General features: G+C 33.5%; 1 protein-coding gene across 1 annotated transcript in view; it reads right to left on the reverse strand.

Moving 5' to 3' along the window:
• Positions 1-3,306: 3,306 nt before the first annotated feature.
• Positions 3,307-17,139, reverse strand: part of LOC143085270 (uncharacterized) — a 49,942-nt gene continuing 36,109 nt past the window's right edge. The window contains exon 7 of the mRNA XM_076261536.1: positions 3,307-4,928. The gene's annotated coding sequence lies outside the window, so the exon portion shown is untranslated. The remainder of the gene's footprint in view (positions 4,929-17,139) is intronic.

Below are 17,139 nucleotides of genomic sequence, written 5' to 3' on the forward strand. Positions count from 1 at the left end.
ATTTTGATGATTAATGCTATTTTAAACCATCTAATACCGATTCACTTTCAATGCCTTATTTTATAAAATATATTAATGTTTTGTTGTCCATGATTTGGGAATTATTCAAAATTTGAATGAAAGTGCACACTTGCTAAATAAGTCACTTTTTAATCTTTAAGTTAATAATTTTCATAACATTTTATGATAAAATCATATGTTTTTGTACTATGCATGTTTTTTCATTGTGAGGTCACAATGCATTCTTAGTAGAACGAAAAACTACCAGCTGATAAAGCAAAACCTGGGAAATACTAGAAATCCAGCATAAGAAACACATTTAAATGGATACGTACATGTAAAGATTGGTTTGTTGTTGGTTATAAAAAGTCCAGTGACAAGTATTTCATGCAAATTTAGGACCAGAGTTAGCAATACATTAACATACAATATGTACACTACATGATGTATAGGTCAGTGGCAGATCCAAAACTTTTCATAAGGAGGGGGCCCTCTGATACACCTTATCGCTAATCCCGGCTGACCCGGCCGCTTGAACTTTTGACGCATACAACAATCACTTTTCCATTGTGGCGTCATATATTTTGTATTGTGACGTCAAAATTTTACGGGAACCTGTGTGATATCCAGTAATGGCGGACAAATAGCGATAAGGTGTATTGACCAAAGGGCGGCGGATCCAGTCATGCTTGAGTGATTCCCTATATTATAATCGACCAAATTTTTCCCACGAAAAGGGGGGTGTCTGGATCAGGCTATCGGTCACTTAAAAGGCCATCACACTCAATAAAAGTTTACCAATGCCCCACATGTTAGAGTATAACAGTAAGAGGATGAAGATCAAGAGTAACCTTTTTTTTAAATTCCACTCAGGGTGATGTATGCAAAATAAATAAGGGATTAAATGACACACATGATAATAGGGGGAGGGGAACGGTGTCTTTTATGACTTTAATGATGCACAACTTTAACAAGCTCAAAGCCTTAATTTGCCCTGGAACATGCAACTATGCACGAGTGTGGTGATATAGAACATGTAGAACGTCGATTCATAGCATATCGGTGTATATCAATATCTGTAGGATAAACAAACAGCTGACAAATGTGCACATTTTCCCCGTCAAAATTATGGATCCATGATTATTCGATAGACATGCTTTAAAATATTGTTAATTTCTACTCACTGATTGTAATTTCCAGCTCAGATTATTGTACATGTGTGGTCTAACATCTGTAGTTACCTGTGTAAAAAATATAGTTTGCCGACCTGAGGTCCGGGGTTTTTGCCGACAAAAAAATTAAGAGGGTAAATCGTTTACGGTGCAGAATTGTTTTCCGTTTTTAGTGAAACTTGACAGATTTTATTAATTATTTTTTTAATTATCGGAAATGTCCCTCGGGGAGTAATTCGAATTAAAACTGTTATATTATGCTGTACAATATTGGTAACTTAGTCATAATCTACCTCCATAATCTTTATATTTATTTCAGGTACACCCATGGTAGTACATTTTCTATTCCGCAGAATTAATCAAAACTTTTTTAAGTATAAATTTGAATGAATCCATTATCATCTTCTCATTCTTCTGCAATAATATTAAAACTCTATTTTAAACGAAAGCTTCTGGTATTTAAAACCAGTTATGAACGAAAATGTTATAAAACAGATATTATAAAATAAAAAGTAAGGATACCTACAGGATTATTTAAAGTCAAACGCACATATGTCAAAAATGAACGGACAATGCTACGGCAATAAACGGAAAACGACAAAAGACAAACAACGATCGCAAAATAAATGAATAAATGGCAAAAAAAGTTAACAACCGCACAATAGACGACAATAGTATAAGTTATGGACTATTTCACAACTATATCAAATCTTGAGAGCCGGGTGAGATGTGATTTTTTTTTACACTGATAGCCTACCGTTACGCTAAAATATTTGAATTAAAAACATTAACCGACTGTATCAACCTATGAAGTGTTTGTTTTAAACATTTAACGACTGTGTCAACCTTTTATAAGTTGTAATAAACAATTAATGACTGTGCCAACCTTTAGAAAGTTGTAACAAACATTTAACGACTGTCCCAACTCTAAAAACGTTGTGACAAACATTTTTTGACTGCATCAACGTCTGAAAAGTTGATACAAACAAATTTTAACTGTCCCAACTATTAAAAGGTTTGGACAGACATTATGCAACTGCCACAACTATTAGAAGCACTGTAATAAATAGATTTTGACTGTGACAACACCGTAAACCACTGCGACAGTTCTTAAATGACTGTTTGTAGCATGTTTTGACTTTCACAACCCGTAAAAAAGTTGAGACAGACATAAATGAACTGTTGCAACGAAATATGACAGATTTGACAGTCATCACCAGTCTTTCACAGACTAAGACAGTCGTACAACGACTGTTACTGGTATGGACAGTTGTTTTTTCGTCCAGTAGTGTAATTATGTGATAACAAATCCGGTAAATAGTCTAATTCGGTAGGTCACATTCATGAATGGTAAGGGGATTGTAGTTACGACGTAAGGAACATATCCGATATCATTTGTGAAACGGTTATTCCATAACGGCCAACCAACTCGTGATGGCCAAAATGACACAGACATTAACAACAATAAGCTACCGTACGGCCTTCAACAATAAGCAAACCCCATACCGCATTTTTAGCTGTAAAAGGCCCCGATATGACAATGTAAAACAATTCAAACGAGAAAACTAACGGCCTTATTTATATAAAAAAAATGAATGAAAAACAAATATTTGACACATAAACACGACAATCACTGAATTACAGGCTCCTGACTTGGGACAGGTACATACATAAATAATGTGGCCGGGTTAAACATGTTAGTGGCAATGTTTATCTCACAATAGTCATTCTCATGGACGCAAAAGAAAAACCCATTCAAACGAGAACACCAACGGTCTAATCCATAAAAAAACGAGCAACACTTATATGAACAACATCAACAAACGACAACTACTGAACATGAGATTCTTGACTTAGAACAGATGAAACAAATGCAACGGATTTAACCGTAATAGGTACCAACCTTTACCTTTATCTGAAATAATAGCGTACCATCACAAAAGAGAAAGACACACTATATAATATCAATCAAAAGACATATTTACACAAGAGAACATACGCTGAACGAATAAATTAAATCTATGACACAATGTAAACACAAATCCAATCATATAAGGGGTTAGATGCTTACCAATTTCCGAAAAACAGCCACAACCTTGAACAAAATACCGCCAAATAGAATAATGTACACAGGTAAATAAAAATAATTTTATTGTGAGGTATACGTATAAAAGGAAAACGAAAATGTATCTTACAAAAACAAAAATTTGTTGTTCATAGTACATAACAGAAGTGATAATTTATAGTAATACCAAACGCTTATAAAATCTGGTATCAAAAATATTGAAGATAAAAATCGAAATCGTTTTTAAAAGTATTAACAAGAATACCGAATTCCGAATTCAATTAAATAGAGGAAAGTCCATAAAACCTGATAAAAGCAAACACTCTACTATATCAACAAGTTTAACGAAACAATTGTCATAATCATAACTTGGTACAGGCGTCCCGAGGAAAATTGGTGGATTAAAAAAGGGTTTATAGGTAGCTAAAATTAAACATTCAAATAATTAACAAAACTAGAAGGCCTGCTTCATATTCGGATCTTTATATTAACACAGACATAGATGGACTACGTCAAACTAGCATACGGATTTCTGACAAACGTGACGATAACAACTTTAAAAATCTCATCTTACCATTCTTCAGAAGTAACATTCCGTCGGGCCCATCGTATGCCGTTTTAGTTAGAAAGTACCATCAGAGGTAGAAGTTTTGAAGTCTTCTTCACACAATTATTAATCTAAAAATCAATGCTAAACTTTAAAACGTTTTTGTTCCGTCGAACCTTTTTTTCTCTCTCGAAAATTTAGTATAAAAACAAATATCTATTTTTACCTTCATTTTAGTTAAATTTGGATATACTGTTTACCTGTCGATACATATTGTATGCAAGGAGCTCACATTGTTTTTGTAAGATGTTGTTTCTCTGCCAATGCATACAATATATAGGAAAATACTTATAAGAGAGTGTTTCTCAGTCAATACATATTGTATGTAGGGAGCTCACATTGTCTTTTATAAGAGCCTGTTTCTCTGTCAATGCATACTGTATGCAGGGATCCCACTTTGTCGTTCGTTAGAGACCGTTTCCCTGTCAATGCATATTGTATGCAGGGAGCATACGTTGTCGTTCGTAAGAGGATGTTTCCCTGTCAATGCATACTGTATGCAGGGAGCATACGTTGTCGTTCTTAAGAGGCTGCTTCCCTGTCAATACATACTGTATAGATCTGTATACAGAGATCCCACTTTGTCGTTTGTAAGAGGCTTTTTCTCTGTCAATGAATACTGTATATAGGGAGCATACATTGTTGTGCGTTAGAGAGTATTTCTATGTTAATGCAAACTGTATGCAGGGATCTTACTTGTCGTTTGTCAGAGAGTGTGTCCCTGTCAATTCATACTGCATGTAGGTAGCATACATTGTTGTGCGTATAGAGTATTTCTATGTTAATGCAAACTGTATGCAGGGAGCTTATTTGTCGTTTGTCAGAGAGTGTGTCTTTGTCAATGCAAACCGTATTCATGGAGCACAATTTGTCGTTCGTGAGAGGCTGTGTCTTTGTCAATGTATATCGTATGCAAGAATCTTACTTTTTTATTTGTCAGATGTCTCAATTGTTTTTTTGTGTGATGCACATACGAATAGAAAATAATTGTCAGAATAATCCTTTACAAGGCTCCATGCTTTAATCTTGATCTGATAGGTCTCACAGGTCGTCTTTGATCGAGTTGTTCCCTTTTGCAGAACATCTGAAATTGGAAGTAAAACCGGTTAATGATTTAATATTATAGCGAATGACAAATAATTTGATTTAGTTTATATATTTAAAAAAAAAGAGAGAAAGACCTTGATTTCTAAGACTAAATACAGGATGTTACTCTATCTGTACGTCTCGTATTGCTGTTTTTACCTAAGAAAAACACATGCATTTTCAGCCATAACATACCATTGAATGCATTGGTGTATCTTAAACATTTTTAACCACAATTATTACTCGATTTATTTCACTTGACTGGGCGGAGTTTAACCTGTTCGCTCATAATAAACCAGTCCATCGATATATAGGTGTTTTTAGATAACCTCATCAATGAAGTGTCTAGTCATTATAGTTTGTAAATTCTTTTGATGACACTGATAGGTAATTAGAAATCAGTAATAAATATAACGGCAATCATCCTTATCACACACACATTCAAATAGACTGTCATTATGCAAATTAAAACGTAAGCTCCGCCCGATCAGTTGAAATAACAATTTGGTAATAGCATCGTTGTTTAAAGTTATAGATCTGCAAAATCTTTACTATTAAATGAGAAGACCTCATTTTGTGTGTCGCTTCTCTTTCTTCCACAATAAACTACTAGTCATGTCTCTGTGTCCTATAGGTACAATACATAGTCGCATTTGTCATTCTCGCTAATGATTATTCTATTTGGATTACGTTGGGAGAAAGATGAAAATAAAACCGTCCGAATATTGTTTCCGTCATCGAAAAGACTTTTAAGTAAGGACAGGACTTCCGTTTGGGACTGTCTGAAAATTACACATTATTTCATTAGTACTTTGAGACAGGACAATTATTTTTGCGTTTTTTTAACTATGAGCAAAGTGTATCTGCTATTTTACATTTACTATAAATATCCGCGGTTGTCACTGATATAATGACTATATTAACTAGGATTAACTTGGAAGATATAGTAAATACCAGATACACTTTTTATAGTATTTGTATGTTCTTAGTATAAAGAAAAACAGAAATAAGAAATTTAGGAACTTTGGAAAAAAGGAAGAGGGTTAAAAAAATGTTATATCTCCAAGTATCTATTACTTGATACCTTTCATGGTATTCCTTATAACCCATAAATTATTTTACAAAAATTCATCCTACAACAGTTTACATACATTATACTTTCAACCACGCTCTAAATGCCAGGTGTGCTCTAGAGAACATAATTTTGAGTAGAAACTGTCCTTTTCGATTTCAAATCGTCTCTGATCAGATAAGGTTAATGAAGATGAAAACAATATTTTACAGGTTCAGTACGACCTTTAAATTAAATAAGAAACTTTTGTTTTGGTCTTTGATTTTTGCTGTCCCAACACTTCACCTTACAACGACAAAATTGTTCGGGTACGTATAATAATTGTTGAACTCTAAAATATATTCCTTCCTCCTGTCATGTGCTCATTTGGTGCTAGTTTGCGACGGCTAGTCAAGTATTATCATAGGAATATATATAGGTACATGTACAATGCTAAATATATATTCAAATTCTAATAAATATATTTTTGTAAATCTTCCCCAAAAACCATTTCGACATTAATATATCATTCAACCTAACTGTTCCTTTACTATATGATAAGTATTATGATTTTGGTATCAGTAAATAATACCATGAACCATTCTAAATAGCCTTCTATTTTGGTTTCGCATATGCACATTCACTGTACTACAATCTGGCGATGCCTATATTTTGACATTGCACAAGGTCATGTGTAACTTTTTTAATAAAATTTGCATACAAGCTTTTAGTTTACCTAGTCAATTCAAATATTTAATAAAAAATATACCTTCCAGTGGTGATCGTTAGAGATAGATAGGTCGAAATTTTAGACGTTAATTTTGCTGGAAATTTCGAGTTTTGGCAATTATTAATTTTTTTTTCAGAGGATATACACAACTTTCAATAACATTTCTTTTGAAATAATACATTTCTATCAAAGTTTCATGGTTTTGGAAATAAAAAGGATATTTGTTGCTGTGTACATATCTAATTGAAAAAAAAATAATCATTTGCTTTTTCTTAATCAAAGCGCTGTAAGCGCTGAAGGCAGTTAACCAAAAACCAAGGCAACCGTAATTATGAAAACTGTGGCAATGTTGCCTCAACATTAAACATTCATATATAGTACATTCATGTTTATCTAATGATTTATTTATTAAGGCAAATAATTTATATGTTATCAAGGTTTCAAAAGCAATGCATATATCAATGTATATTTTTTATGGTGAGTCTGCAGTGGTACAAGTTCCCAATGATTGCAGTTGTTCTACTTGGTAGTTAACCTTGGTTTTATTTGACTGCTAGAAGTTCAATTTGACGTAGTATGAATATGTTATAGTATGAATGGACTGGTTTCCCTGGAAAGAAAACTGAGTTTGTGTTCTATAGTACAAAAGTTATGAGACACGAATCAGACAAATGTTCACTACAACAGGGATCAAAGATGAGGTCTGACTGACTTGCCCATAGTAAATGTAAATGATTTGTTATTTTGTCCCATACATATGAATATATATAATTTAGGGGTGGAGATCTCAACGGTTTTCAAGTTCTCAAACAGGTAGGGGTAGGCAGAGGATTTAGGGGGCAGGGGGCCCGGCCCCCCCTTTTTGAGAAAAAAATTGGTTGCTTATGTAGGGAATCACTGGAGCGGGCCCCTCTTAGGTCAGTCAGTGGGCCCCACTTATGAAAATTTCTGGATCCGCCACTGGGGGTAAGGTGACCCTAGGGACTTCCCCTACATTTCATTTTATTTGTTATATTGTCCCATACATGAATATATATGGTTTAGGGTGGGGGATCTCATTGGTTTCCAAGTTCTCAAACAGGAAGGGTAGGGTGACCCAAGGGACTCCCCCTATATTTCATTTAATTAGTTATATTGATCCATACATGAATATATATTGTTTTGGTGTGGGGATCTCGACCGTTTCCAAGTTCTCAAACAGGAGGGTTGGGATGACCACAGGGACTTCCCTTATATTTCATTTGATTTGTTATATTGTCCCATACACGAGTATATATGGTTTAGGGGTAAGGATCTTGACCATTTCCAAGTTCTCAAACAGGAGGGTGAACAGTGACCTCAGGGACTCCCCTATCTTTCATCTGATTTGTTATATTGTCCCATACATGAATATATATGGTTTAGGGATGGGGATCTCAACCATTTTTAAATTCTAAAACAGGAGGGGTGGGGTGACCCCTAGCGACTCTTCCTATATTTCATTTGATTTTTCATATTGTCACAAACATGAATATATATGGTTAAGGGGTGTGGATCTCAACCGTTTCCAAGTTCTCAAACAGGAAGGGGTGGGGTAACTCCAGGGACTCCCCTATATTTCATTTTTTATTTATTATATTGTCCTATACTTGAATATATGCAGGGGCGGATTCAGACGGGGGAGGGTTGCGGGCTTGCACCCCCTTAAATTTGCAAAGCATGGGTTGTTCTCAGCTTAATAAAGAAAATTCCCATAATTTTACCTCAATTTTTTTTTAGCCTCGCTCTGCTCGGCGAAAATTTAAGTTTGCGCCCCTCCTAACCTAAAATCCTGGATCTGCCCCTCATATGGTTTAGGGGTGGGGAGCTCGACCGTTTCCAAGTTATCAAACAGGAGGGGGTAGAGTGGCCCAAAGAATGCCACCTATATATCATATGATTTACTTACATTAAGGTATATATAATATAGTTGCATTATTTGTGAAAATAAAGAAAGAAACTTTCAGCTACTTTAATTGACCCTTCAAAATTGAGAAAAAACAAATAACCCCTCGAAATTGCAGTAATATGTTTACACTTTAAAAGCATCTCGCATGCATTATCATCATTTATCATTTATAAAGAAAATTTAGACTGTGACCATGAACATGTATATTGTTAGATATACTGTTCCCAGCTGTCACGTTGTATTGGATTTTTAAATTAAAATTTATCAAAAAGTAATTTTTAGTTTCTGAATAAAATATTTTTTCTGCTTTTTCTTACTTTTACATATATCTTTTGGTTTACAATACTAGTGTTTATATTCATTTACCATGCATAGATGTATTTTTTCACCTGCTTGGATTTATTTTGTAAATGATCGTCAAACCCGGAATTACCCTTATCCGCTTCCGGAATCGGATCCGATTTAGTAAAATTTTGTCTTCACGGCCGCCATTGTTATGTGTTTACAATGTTGTTTTTGTCAATCAGATACGATTTTACTCGAATTTATACCATATTTGTCGGCGATTTTCTGTATAAAGCTAGCGGTTGAACAAAATGAACATCGCCGTCATGAATAATAATGATAAAAATAAGTTTTTAGCTCGTTTAATTGGAGACTTTGGTGAACATGGTGAAAAGGTTTGCAAAGTAATTTCTTATTTTCTTTCAAATGTAAGGCGACTACGTCGGGCGTAGCTAGAAACCAACTATCCTAGTCGAAATTCCGCTTGCAAAAGTGGAAGGTCTCGGACCACCGCTAATTTGTACACCTGCCTCCAAATTGAAAAGCTACGAAAATTTCTTTTTCTAATTTGAAATTGCCGCCATGAACAGTTGAATTATATAAGACTACTGACGTAGTTGTACTACGTATTGATGACAAACAATATTCCTACGACTTTTGTCATTTGGGAAATCTAAACTGCTTGTCTTCAGAGATTTTCGGCGATTAAATATTTCATACAATTGTTCTTTGACATCTTAGCTAAAAGCACAAGTCATAATGAACTACACAAGGATTTTTAATAAGCACTACTTCCTATGTGTAACTTTAAAACTTTTGGATAAATCGACGATCATTTAAGGTTTTTCTGGTCATTTTTTTTGTAATCCAGAATAAAAAGTATTAAAAAAGTGTTCAATTAGTTATATATAACATAGTAACAAGCTAGATAATAACAATGGCAAGTATTTCAGGATTTATTGGGTAGAACACAAATCTAGAGTGCTCGCATAATGCAGCTTAACTGCATAAAAATTGGTGCAAATAATCTTAAATAATGTTATCAAATCTAATGTCATTTACAAAACGAGTGGTTCATGAACTCGTTTTCAAGTTAAATCAGTCTGACTGATACAAATCAGCCAAAAAAAAAAAATCCGATATGTAACAGTTTGTCATTGGCTTTGAACTAGCTGTCATTACATGTATCTGAATGTAGTCTCAGATTTATATTTAGTGTCCTTTTGTTGTGGAATGTATAATAGATATACTGCCACGTCCGATCTGTGTTTTCATATGATGTTTTCTGCCTTGTATCGAACCATTTTTCAACTGATTTTCATAGTTTGTTCTTATGTTCAACTGTGGCACCACTGTCCCAGGTTAGGGGGCGGTAATTAAAATCAACAAACTGAAATATAACCCCGCCACATCATTCTGTACGTGCATGTCCTAAGTCAGGTGGTTCAGTGGTTGTCATAGATGCATGTCTATCACATTTTTTTATTTTTTTTGGCAAATTTGTTTTTTTACGTGTTTCTCTCGGTTGTAATGTGATGCCCGGATTTGTTTTTCTCTCAATCGATTTATGTCTTTTGAACACCGGTACACACCTGTTATTTTTCTCCTAACGTTCAACAATGTAAGTCATCGAAATCAAGATTTTTTTCATTTTGCGACTGGACATGGCTCACGATTATGTAAAGACAAACCGAGGATACTTTTATCATGGGTTTATTGTGGGATGGATTACCTATTGCTTCAATTTTGGATAACTAAAGGGTAGCCTAGCTGAACTCGCAAGATTTGCTAATTAATTCAAAAGTGAGAGCAGAGGTTGGACAAAAGAAAACTTTGATCTTTGAAATAAGTAAATGTATTTGTTACTCTCTCTGTATATATTTATATATCAGTTGATTATTGTAGATGGCAGATTTCGTGCCCTGGAAACAAAAAAGACATCGAAACGTTTACAGCTACTGATTTCAAGTATTATGAAAAATACATAAAGTATAAAGACCTAGATTTCGGAAAATCTCTTGTTTATTTGCCGAAAACTACAGTGGAAATAATCAACAATAAATCAGCTACGTTTACAAGAATGAAATATTGAGGACTATGAAAGGAGATTTTAAGAATGCACGTGAATAAACTGGTTAAGGTCCATGTGGGATTCACACACTGACAAAACACGGTATATGTGACTTTACATCAATGAATTATGGAATGAGATGGTTTTGTACATTACCAGATAAACTTGGGTTTGATTGTTCAGAATGGTATTCCATAATTGGAGATACGAACGTTTCGACATTTACAACAACACAGAGAAACTTCATAAGGTAATACATTTGAGGAAATTTTTTCGTTACATGATTGATCTTCGTGTTGTTACACAGAAATTTTTGAAGCGATTGCTGCTTGTTGATTAGTTTAAAAAAACCTAACTGTTCAAGGTTAAGATAGTTATCATTAGCATCTACGTAAGACCTTCGTGAAGGTATTCTATGTTTTTGAAGAGTCAAGGAGACAGCAATTAAGCCAACCATAATAAAAATAAGTTAATTAGCATTAATGTGTTTCTTAAGGTAACTCAGATTGCTTATATTTTCTTTATATTGCTTTTGCCGATAATTTCCAATATACAAAACTCATCATGGATACCAGGATCAAAATTTTATATATACGCCGGACGCACGTTTCGTATATAAAAGGACTTATCAGTGACGCTTGAATCAAAAAATGTTTAAAAGGCCAAATAGAGTACAAAGTTGAAGAGCATTGAGGACCAAAAAGCCCTAAAAGTTTTGCCAAATTCTTGTTTCCTTGATATTAAATATATTTTAGAGATGCATAATGTGTGTGATTTGATTGACAATATGTATTCATATATATGCAGTCTTTTGTGATTTGCAATTGGTGACGCTTTGGCATATACATTTATATATGGTCTTTTTCGAGCATAAAATCTAAAATGTTTTTTTTATACTTCAGCGCTACAAGTAATAAAATTATCAAGGAAATTAAAGTTGAAGTACATGGTGGTAAATTCTTAAAGTAATAGGTACTATCTCATGCACAGAAATTGGTTTCTTAAAAGTTACTCAAACCAGTACTCAATTTTACAAAAATGGCTAGATCGTTAAGTTATTTCAGCAAAATTAGGAACACAAGCTTTAAGATGGTTATGTAAGATTGTCATTGGTCTTGTTAAGTTTTCATGTCCGTCTCTTCACTTTATTATGTCTATTGACTCCCCAATCTTTTTTGTCAATTGTCTACATCATATCTGGTGTAAAAAAAAAGAAATAAATAAAGTGAAAATCACTTTTTGTAAGTCTGATACAAACCGATAAGACCAAAGCAAACATGGCAGGTTCACAAAAAGAAAGCTGGAATCATCACTTTGGTCGTTACTATTCATGGTATAATTCATGAATTATATCAGGTGCTCGCTTTGAAATCCTTATCAAACATTTATCAGACAATCAGGTGTCAGGTTTGTACAGTTCATCCTTGATGTTTGTTAACACGACATTGTACGTATAACTTAATATATCATTTGAGTACGGGACTGTTATGTCTAGATAAGATGTTTTGTGAACATAAAAAATCGGAAGATTGTACAACAGGCTGTCAAAATGTTCAAAAAGTGATGCGTATTCCGTCTATTTAAATATAAGAGGGAAGATATTCATCGGCAGTGAAAAACAAATCAGAACAAAAGTAACAAACATAAGCTAGCGACCATCATGGTGGACAGAGCACCTAACCCTATATATCTATCTTGTAAACAAGGTAAAACGAATAGCTGACTAAACCCGAGTACGCGTTTGATAAACTGTTATCTGTATGAGAAATTAAAGACTCTGTTACTTGCACATACACCAAGACTACATATTGATATATTTGTAAGCATTTTCATCAATCCTATTATATGAAGCCAGTTTTAATCTGTACTAAATGTATTAATTTTGCCATCAACATTTTGATGTAAAAATCATATCAGATATGCCTGCAAATTGGCCAATATGGATGCCAATATTAGAATCAACCACTAACTGGGACTTTTAAAAACATGTGAATTTAGTAAGAGGATCATTTAACCTGTTGTACCCAAACTCAATAACCATCTTCTCCGTTCATACTTCTACCATCGGTATAAGTTTCATTTTAAATGGCAACTTCAGTAAATCTTTCAAAACTGTTTTCCCCGAAAAATGTTCTTTTTTGAAACAGTGACTATGAACTTTGATCTTGCAAATCCATATACTGTTTCAATCAATCAATCAAATTAAACTCAGGTAAACATCCTAAAACCATTTTTCAAGTTACCCAGTTACCCATTCCTTTGATCAACTGTCCAACAATCAGAACAAAAATGTTGAGCAGCTAATTTCCCCCCAAAATTATACCGATTGAAAGCTTGGTTTTATTTCTTTATCTTGCTCTTACCTGACTTGGTACCAGGATGTCCAACTACAGAAAAGGTAACCAGTCGGAAGTCGAAGATTCTTTCAAAACCAATTGGTCATGTTCATACCAACGACTTAACATATCAGTTTTAAATAATTATATATACCTTTAGTATTTAAGTGATACTTAAGTTGTGTGTAATAGTATCCTTAAATGACAATTCAAACCGTCCGTTTGTATTTAGAATTTTGTAATTCACACTTTAATTATTTTTTTCATATATTTAGGTATCTATATATTCTTCTCTTTATACACGATAGTCTTTATCAGAAAGTTGAAAAGATTTCTGGTCAAAACAAGTAGGAATTAAGAGAAGTTGTTTCTGTTTTTTTGTACAATATTCTTTGTAAGGTAAGCGTAGGTAAGATTATGAGTGGTATTGTCATTCCCGTGCAGATTTATGATTCTGAACTATATTTACTCTGTTTCTGTATTTCAATGTTTCTTGGTGTTAACCTTTTGTCATTGCGTGTCTGTGTCTCAGTATTTATCTTTTTCAGCTTTTTAAATACATTGTGTATACATATATATTTTTATTGCAGATAAAATCATAGACCACCCAGAATACTCGTGTAGACAAATAAATCCTTTAGTCACATTGAACATTTCGTCCCCAATTGGATATCTTTATAATGAAACATGACATAATCTCTTATGCCAAAACAATGTTGAACCAAGTTACAACAAGTATGTATCCCATTTTTTGCTTATACATCTAATGCGACAATACATTATTTTAAGCCTGCAAAATATCACCTCAACGTACTACGTTCTAAAAATCCGATTGTAGTACTGCATTGGTATGTACACATAGGGTTTGTTCCATTATAAGTTTATGAAGAACATGTCATGAACGCTAAAGATTCTATAATAGAATTCTTGGATCGTGTGCCTGACGCAAAAATATTCATCAAAGGCCCACATAACTTGCAACATACTGACTGTGTTCCGTATGATTTTGTCAGATATCTGCAGAATAAAATTATATTCAAGATTTTCGGTGATACAGTGAAATGCAGTGAAGTTTAGCATTTGATAGCTCATTGATAACATTCTGGCGTATCATAAACAAACAACTTGTAACGTCTCATTTCATTGGCCGAAAGATTCAAATACAACAACAATGTAGTCAGTGTGCACGTGAATTGACACAGGTGACCGACAATGGAATGTACTATGTTACTACGAACGTCAAAACAAGGATTTGTTTGGTTTACAAACTTTTGGTCAAAAGAATTAAATAAATCTTTTGTTAACTTCAAATAGTGGGGTCGAAATATACTGATATTTTGTATTAAGTAATATTCTAAGTTCTTTATGCATGCAGCAACTCAATTATCGTGTACCGCATAATGAGAAATATAAGGATAAAATAAAATGCATGTGCCGCTTTTATACGCATGAATATATGAACCACTTTTAATTTCTTTTATACTGACAGTAGGTTATAATCCTAACAATGTCGTAGTCACTTATAATAAGTATCTCATAATACTGATCCATTACAATAATTAATGATGGGTTGCACTGACATTCCTCTTTTATTATTTTCATGCTATAAAACATACACACAGCAGTAGCTAAGCGTACCATAAACGGAGAAAATTGTCCCCCAAAATAGAAAGAAAATAACTTTAATCGTATCATTTGTGCACCTGAATGAATTCAGTGAAGGCATGTTGTTGTAATAAATTGAAATGTAACATCGGCGAAGATTATTCAGTTCTTTTGCATGTGTTGAACAAAATAATTAATTAATACTTGTGAGAAATGTCGTAGTTTATAAGGAACAATTCTCGTTTGAATTGTTTTACATTGTCATTTCGGGGCCTTTTATGGCTGATTTTGCGGTATGGGCTTTGCTCATTATTGAAAGCCGTACGGTGATCTATAGTTGTTAATTTCTGTGTTATTTTGGTCTCTTGTGGAGAGTTGTCTCATTGGCAATCATACATACCACATCTTCTTTTATATATGTATTTATAGTATACAAGGTATTATCCCGCAGTTAAGATTTGTCACTTTTTAAGAACACATCCGTAAAAAACGGACGCCCACCGGACAGAAGGGATCAGAAGGGCAATCATACCACATCTTCTTTTTTAAATATAAATGTACTGTTTTCGATTTTAAATGGATGAACATTGATTTTTTATTTTATACTGTAAGAATAGAGCTGCATAACATTGTTGAACTATTCGCTAAAGTACATGTAGTATGTATTCGTATTTAAAATGAAATACAAAACGAAACATGTATGATAAACTGATAAACAAAATATCAAGAAATTAAGGATGACTAAATGCATTTAGAAGAAGAAACTCACCTTTTTATCAAAACATTTTATGAATAAACACTTTTTTAAAAACTGATTGTTTCTATTTACATGTACATATTTCAACAAACAATTTACGTTCGTTTTTCAACCGAGAATAGCAAAACCTCATGAAGTATATCGTTTGAGTTTATAAACTACATTTAATTCCCCTGTGCCATGGTTTGCCATCTGTGTTATTTAACAAAGCATGGTTGGTTACATGTTATGAATTTACTTACAATTTCGGGATTTTTTTCTCAAGTAAACGGAATCAGAAAAAATCACTATCCTATGTCGAATACCTAAAACTTGTCAAAGAACATGAAAAGTGTTTGTAGAAAAGTACGGTTTCATTTTTCAAGTACAAAGCTAATTCATCGAGTCCATTGAGTGAAAGAAAAGACAGGATGAGCAACTTGGGGGGGGGAAAGGGGGGCAGGGGGGAGTCAATGTAAAAAATATGTGGATTGAGTTTTTTTTTTTATTTTTCATTGAACTTTTGATGTCGTCCCTTGATTCAGAGGACAGATTTGAATTAAATAGTTCGATGTGAAAACTGTTCAGATTTTAAAGTTTAAAATTTTTCATCAATTGCAGAAAATTATAAAACCAATGAATTTCACATGCACATTTATAAAAGCTAGAATTGTGATTGCATAATCAAGAACATAATCATGTACGCAAATACGACGATGGAAGCTTTAAACGACCTTGACCAGCTATGTGAATATTGATCAGTCCATCCAACATTATAGTACGTGTGTTCTATTTTCGCAGGTGTGAGGTCGAAGGTTTAAATTGACCAATGAAAACGATCGTTCCTTAAAGATTTAATCTAATAAAGTTTGTTTGACTGATTATGTCGCACGACCTTTCGCTAAGCTTGGCCGCAGATAGGTGTATTAAACATAAGGTTGTGTATTTAAATCAATGGGATATCACAGTTGCTTCAGAAAGCTATGAAATGCATCCTTCGAATGGTTTAAGATATCATTACTGTCATATATTTGTTAAAGTTTTTAACTTTTACACTATCCTTCTAAATTTTATTAAAATAAAAAAAAAAATCTATTACATTATTTGACGCCGTTTCTTGATAAGATCGTAAACAGGTGACAGACCAGCTTCAGTGGTTCCCTTTCCTAAAACATTTCTTCAATTATTTTGCTCTATATGCAGTGGCCAAGTGTTCTATGCATATAAGTTAGAATACAAATAAAGAATTAGAGAGACGCTATATGACCTTAAGGATAAAAAAAGAATAGTTAATCAACAATCCACCTATGCACTGGTGGTAAGCGGATCGTCGTAACTTATGGTTACGACCATCCGAAAATGGGAGACAACTCTAGGGATCATTTTTCTTTTCTGATTTTCGTGCAGTAAAAAGGTTCGTTTGAGTCAAACTGCTTGTCTCATATACACTTATCGATTGTGCGTTGAT

This window comes from Mytilus galloprovincialis, chromosome 1 (assembly GCF_965363235.1).
Source record: "Mytilus galloprovincialis chromosome 1, xbMytGall1.hap1.1, whole genome shotgun sequence".
In the NCBI taxonomy this organism is placed as follows: domain Eukaryota; kingdom Metazoa; phylum Mollusca; class Bivalvia; order Mytilida; family Mytilidae; genus Mytilus; species Mytilus galloprovincialis.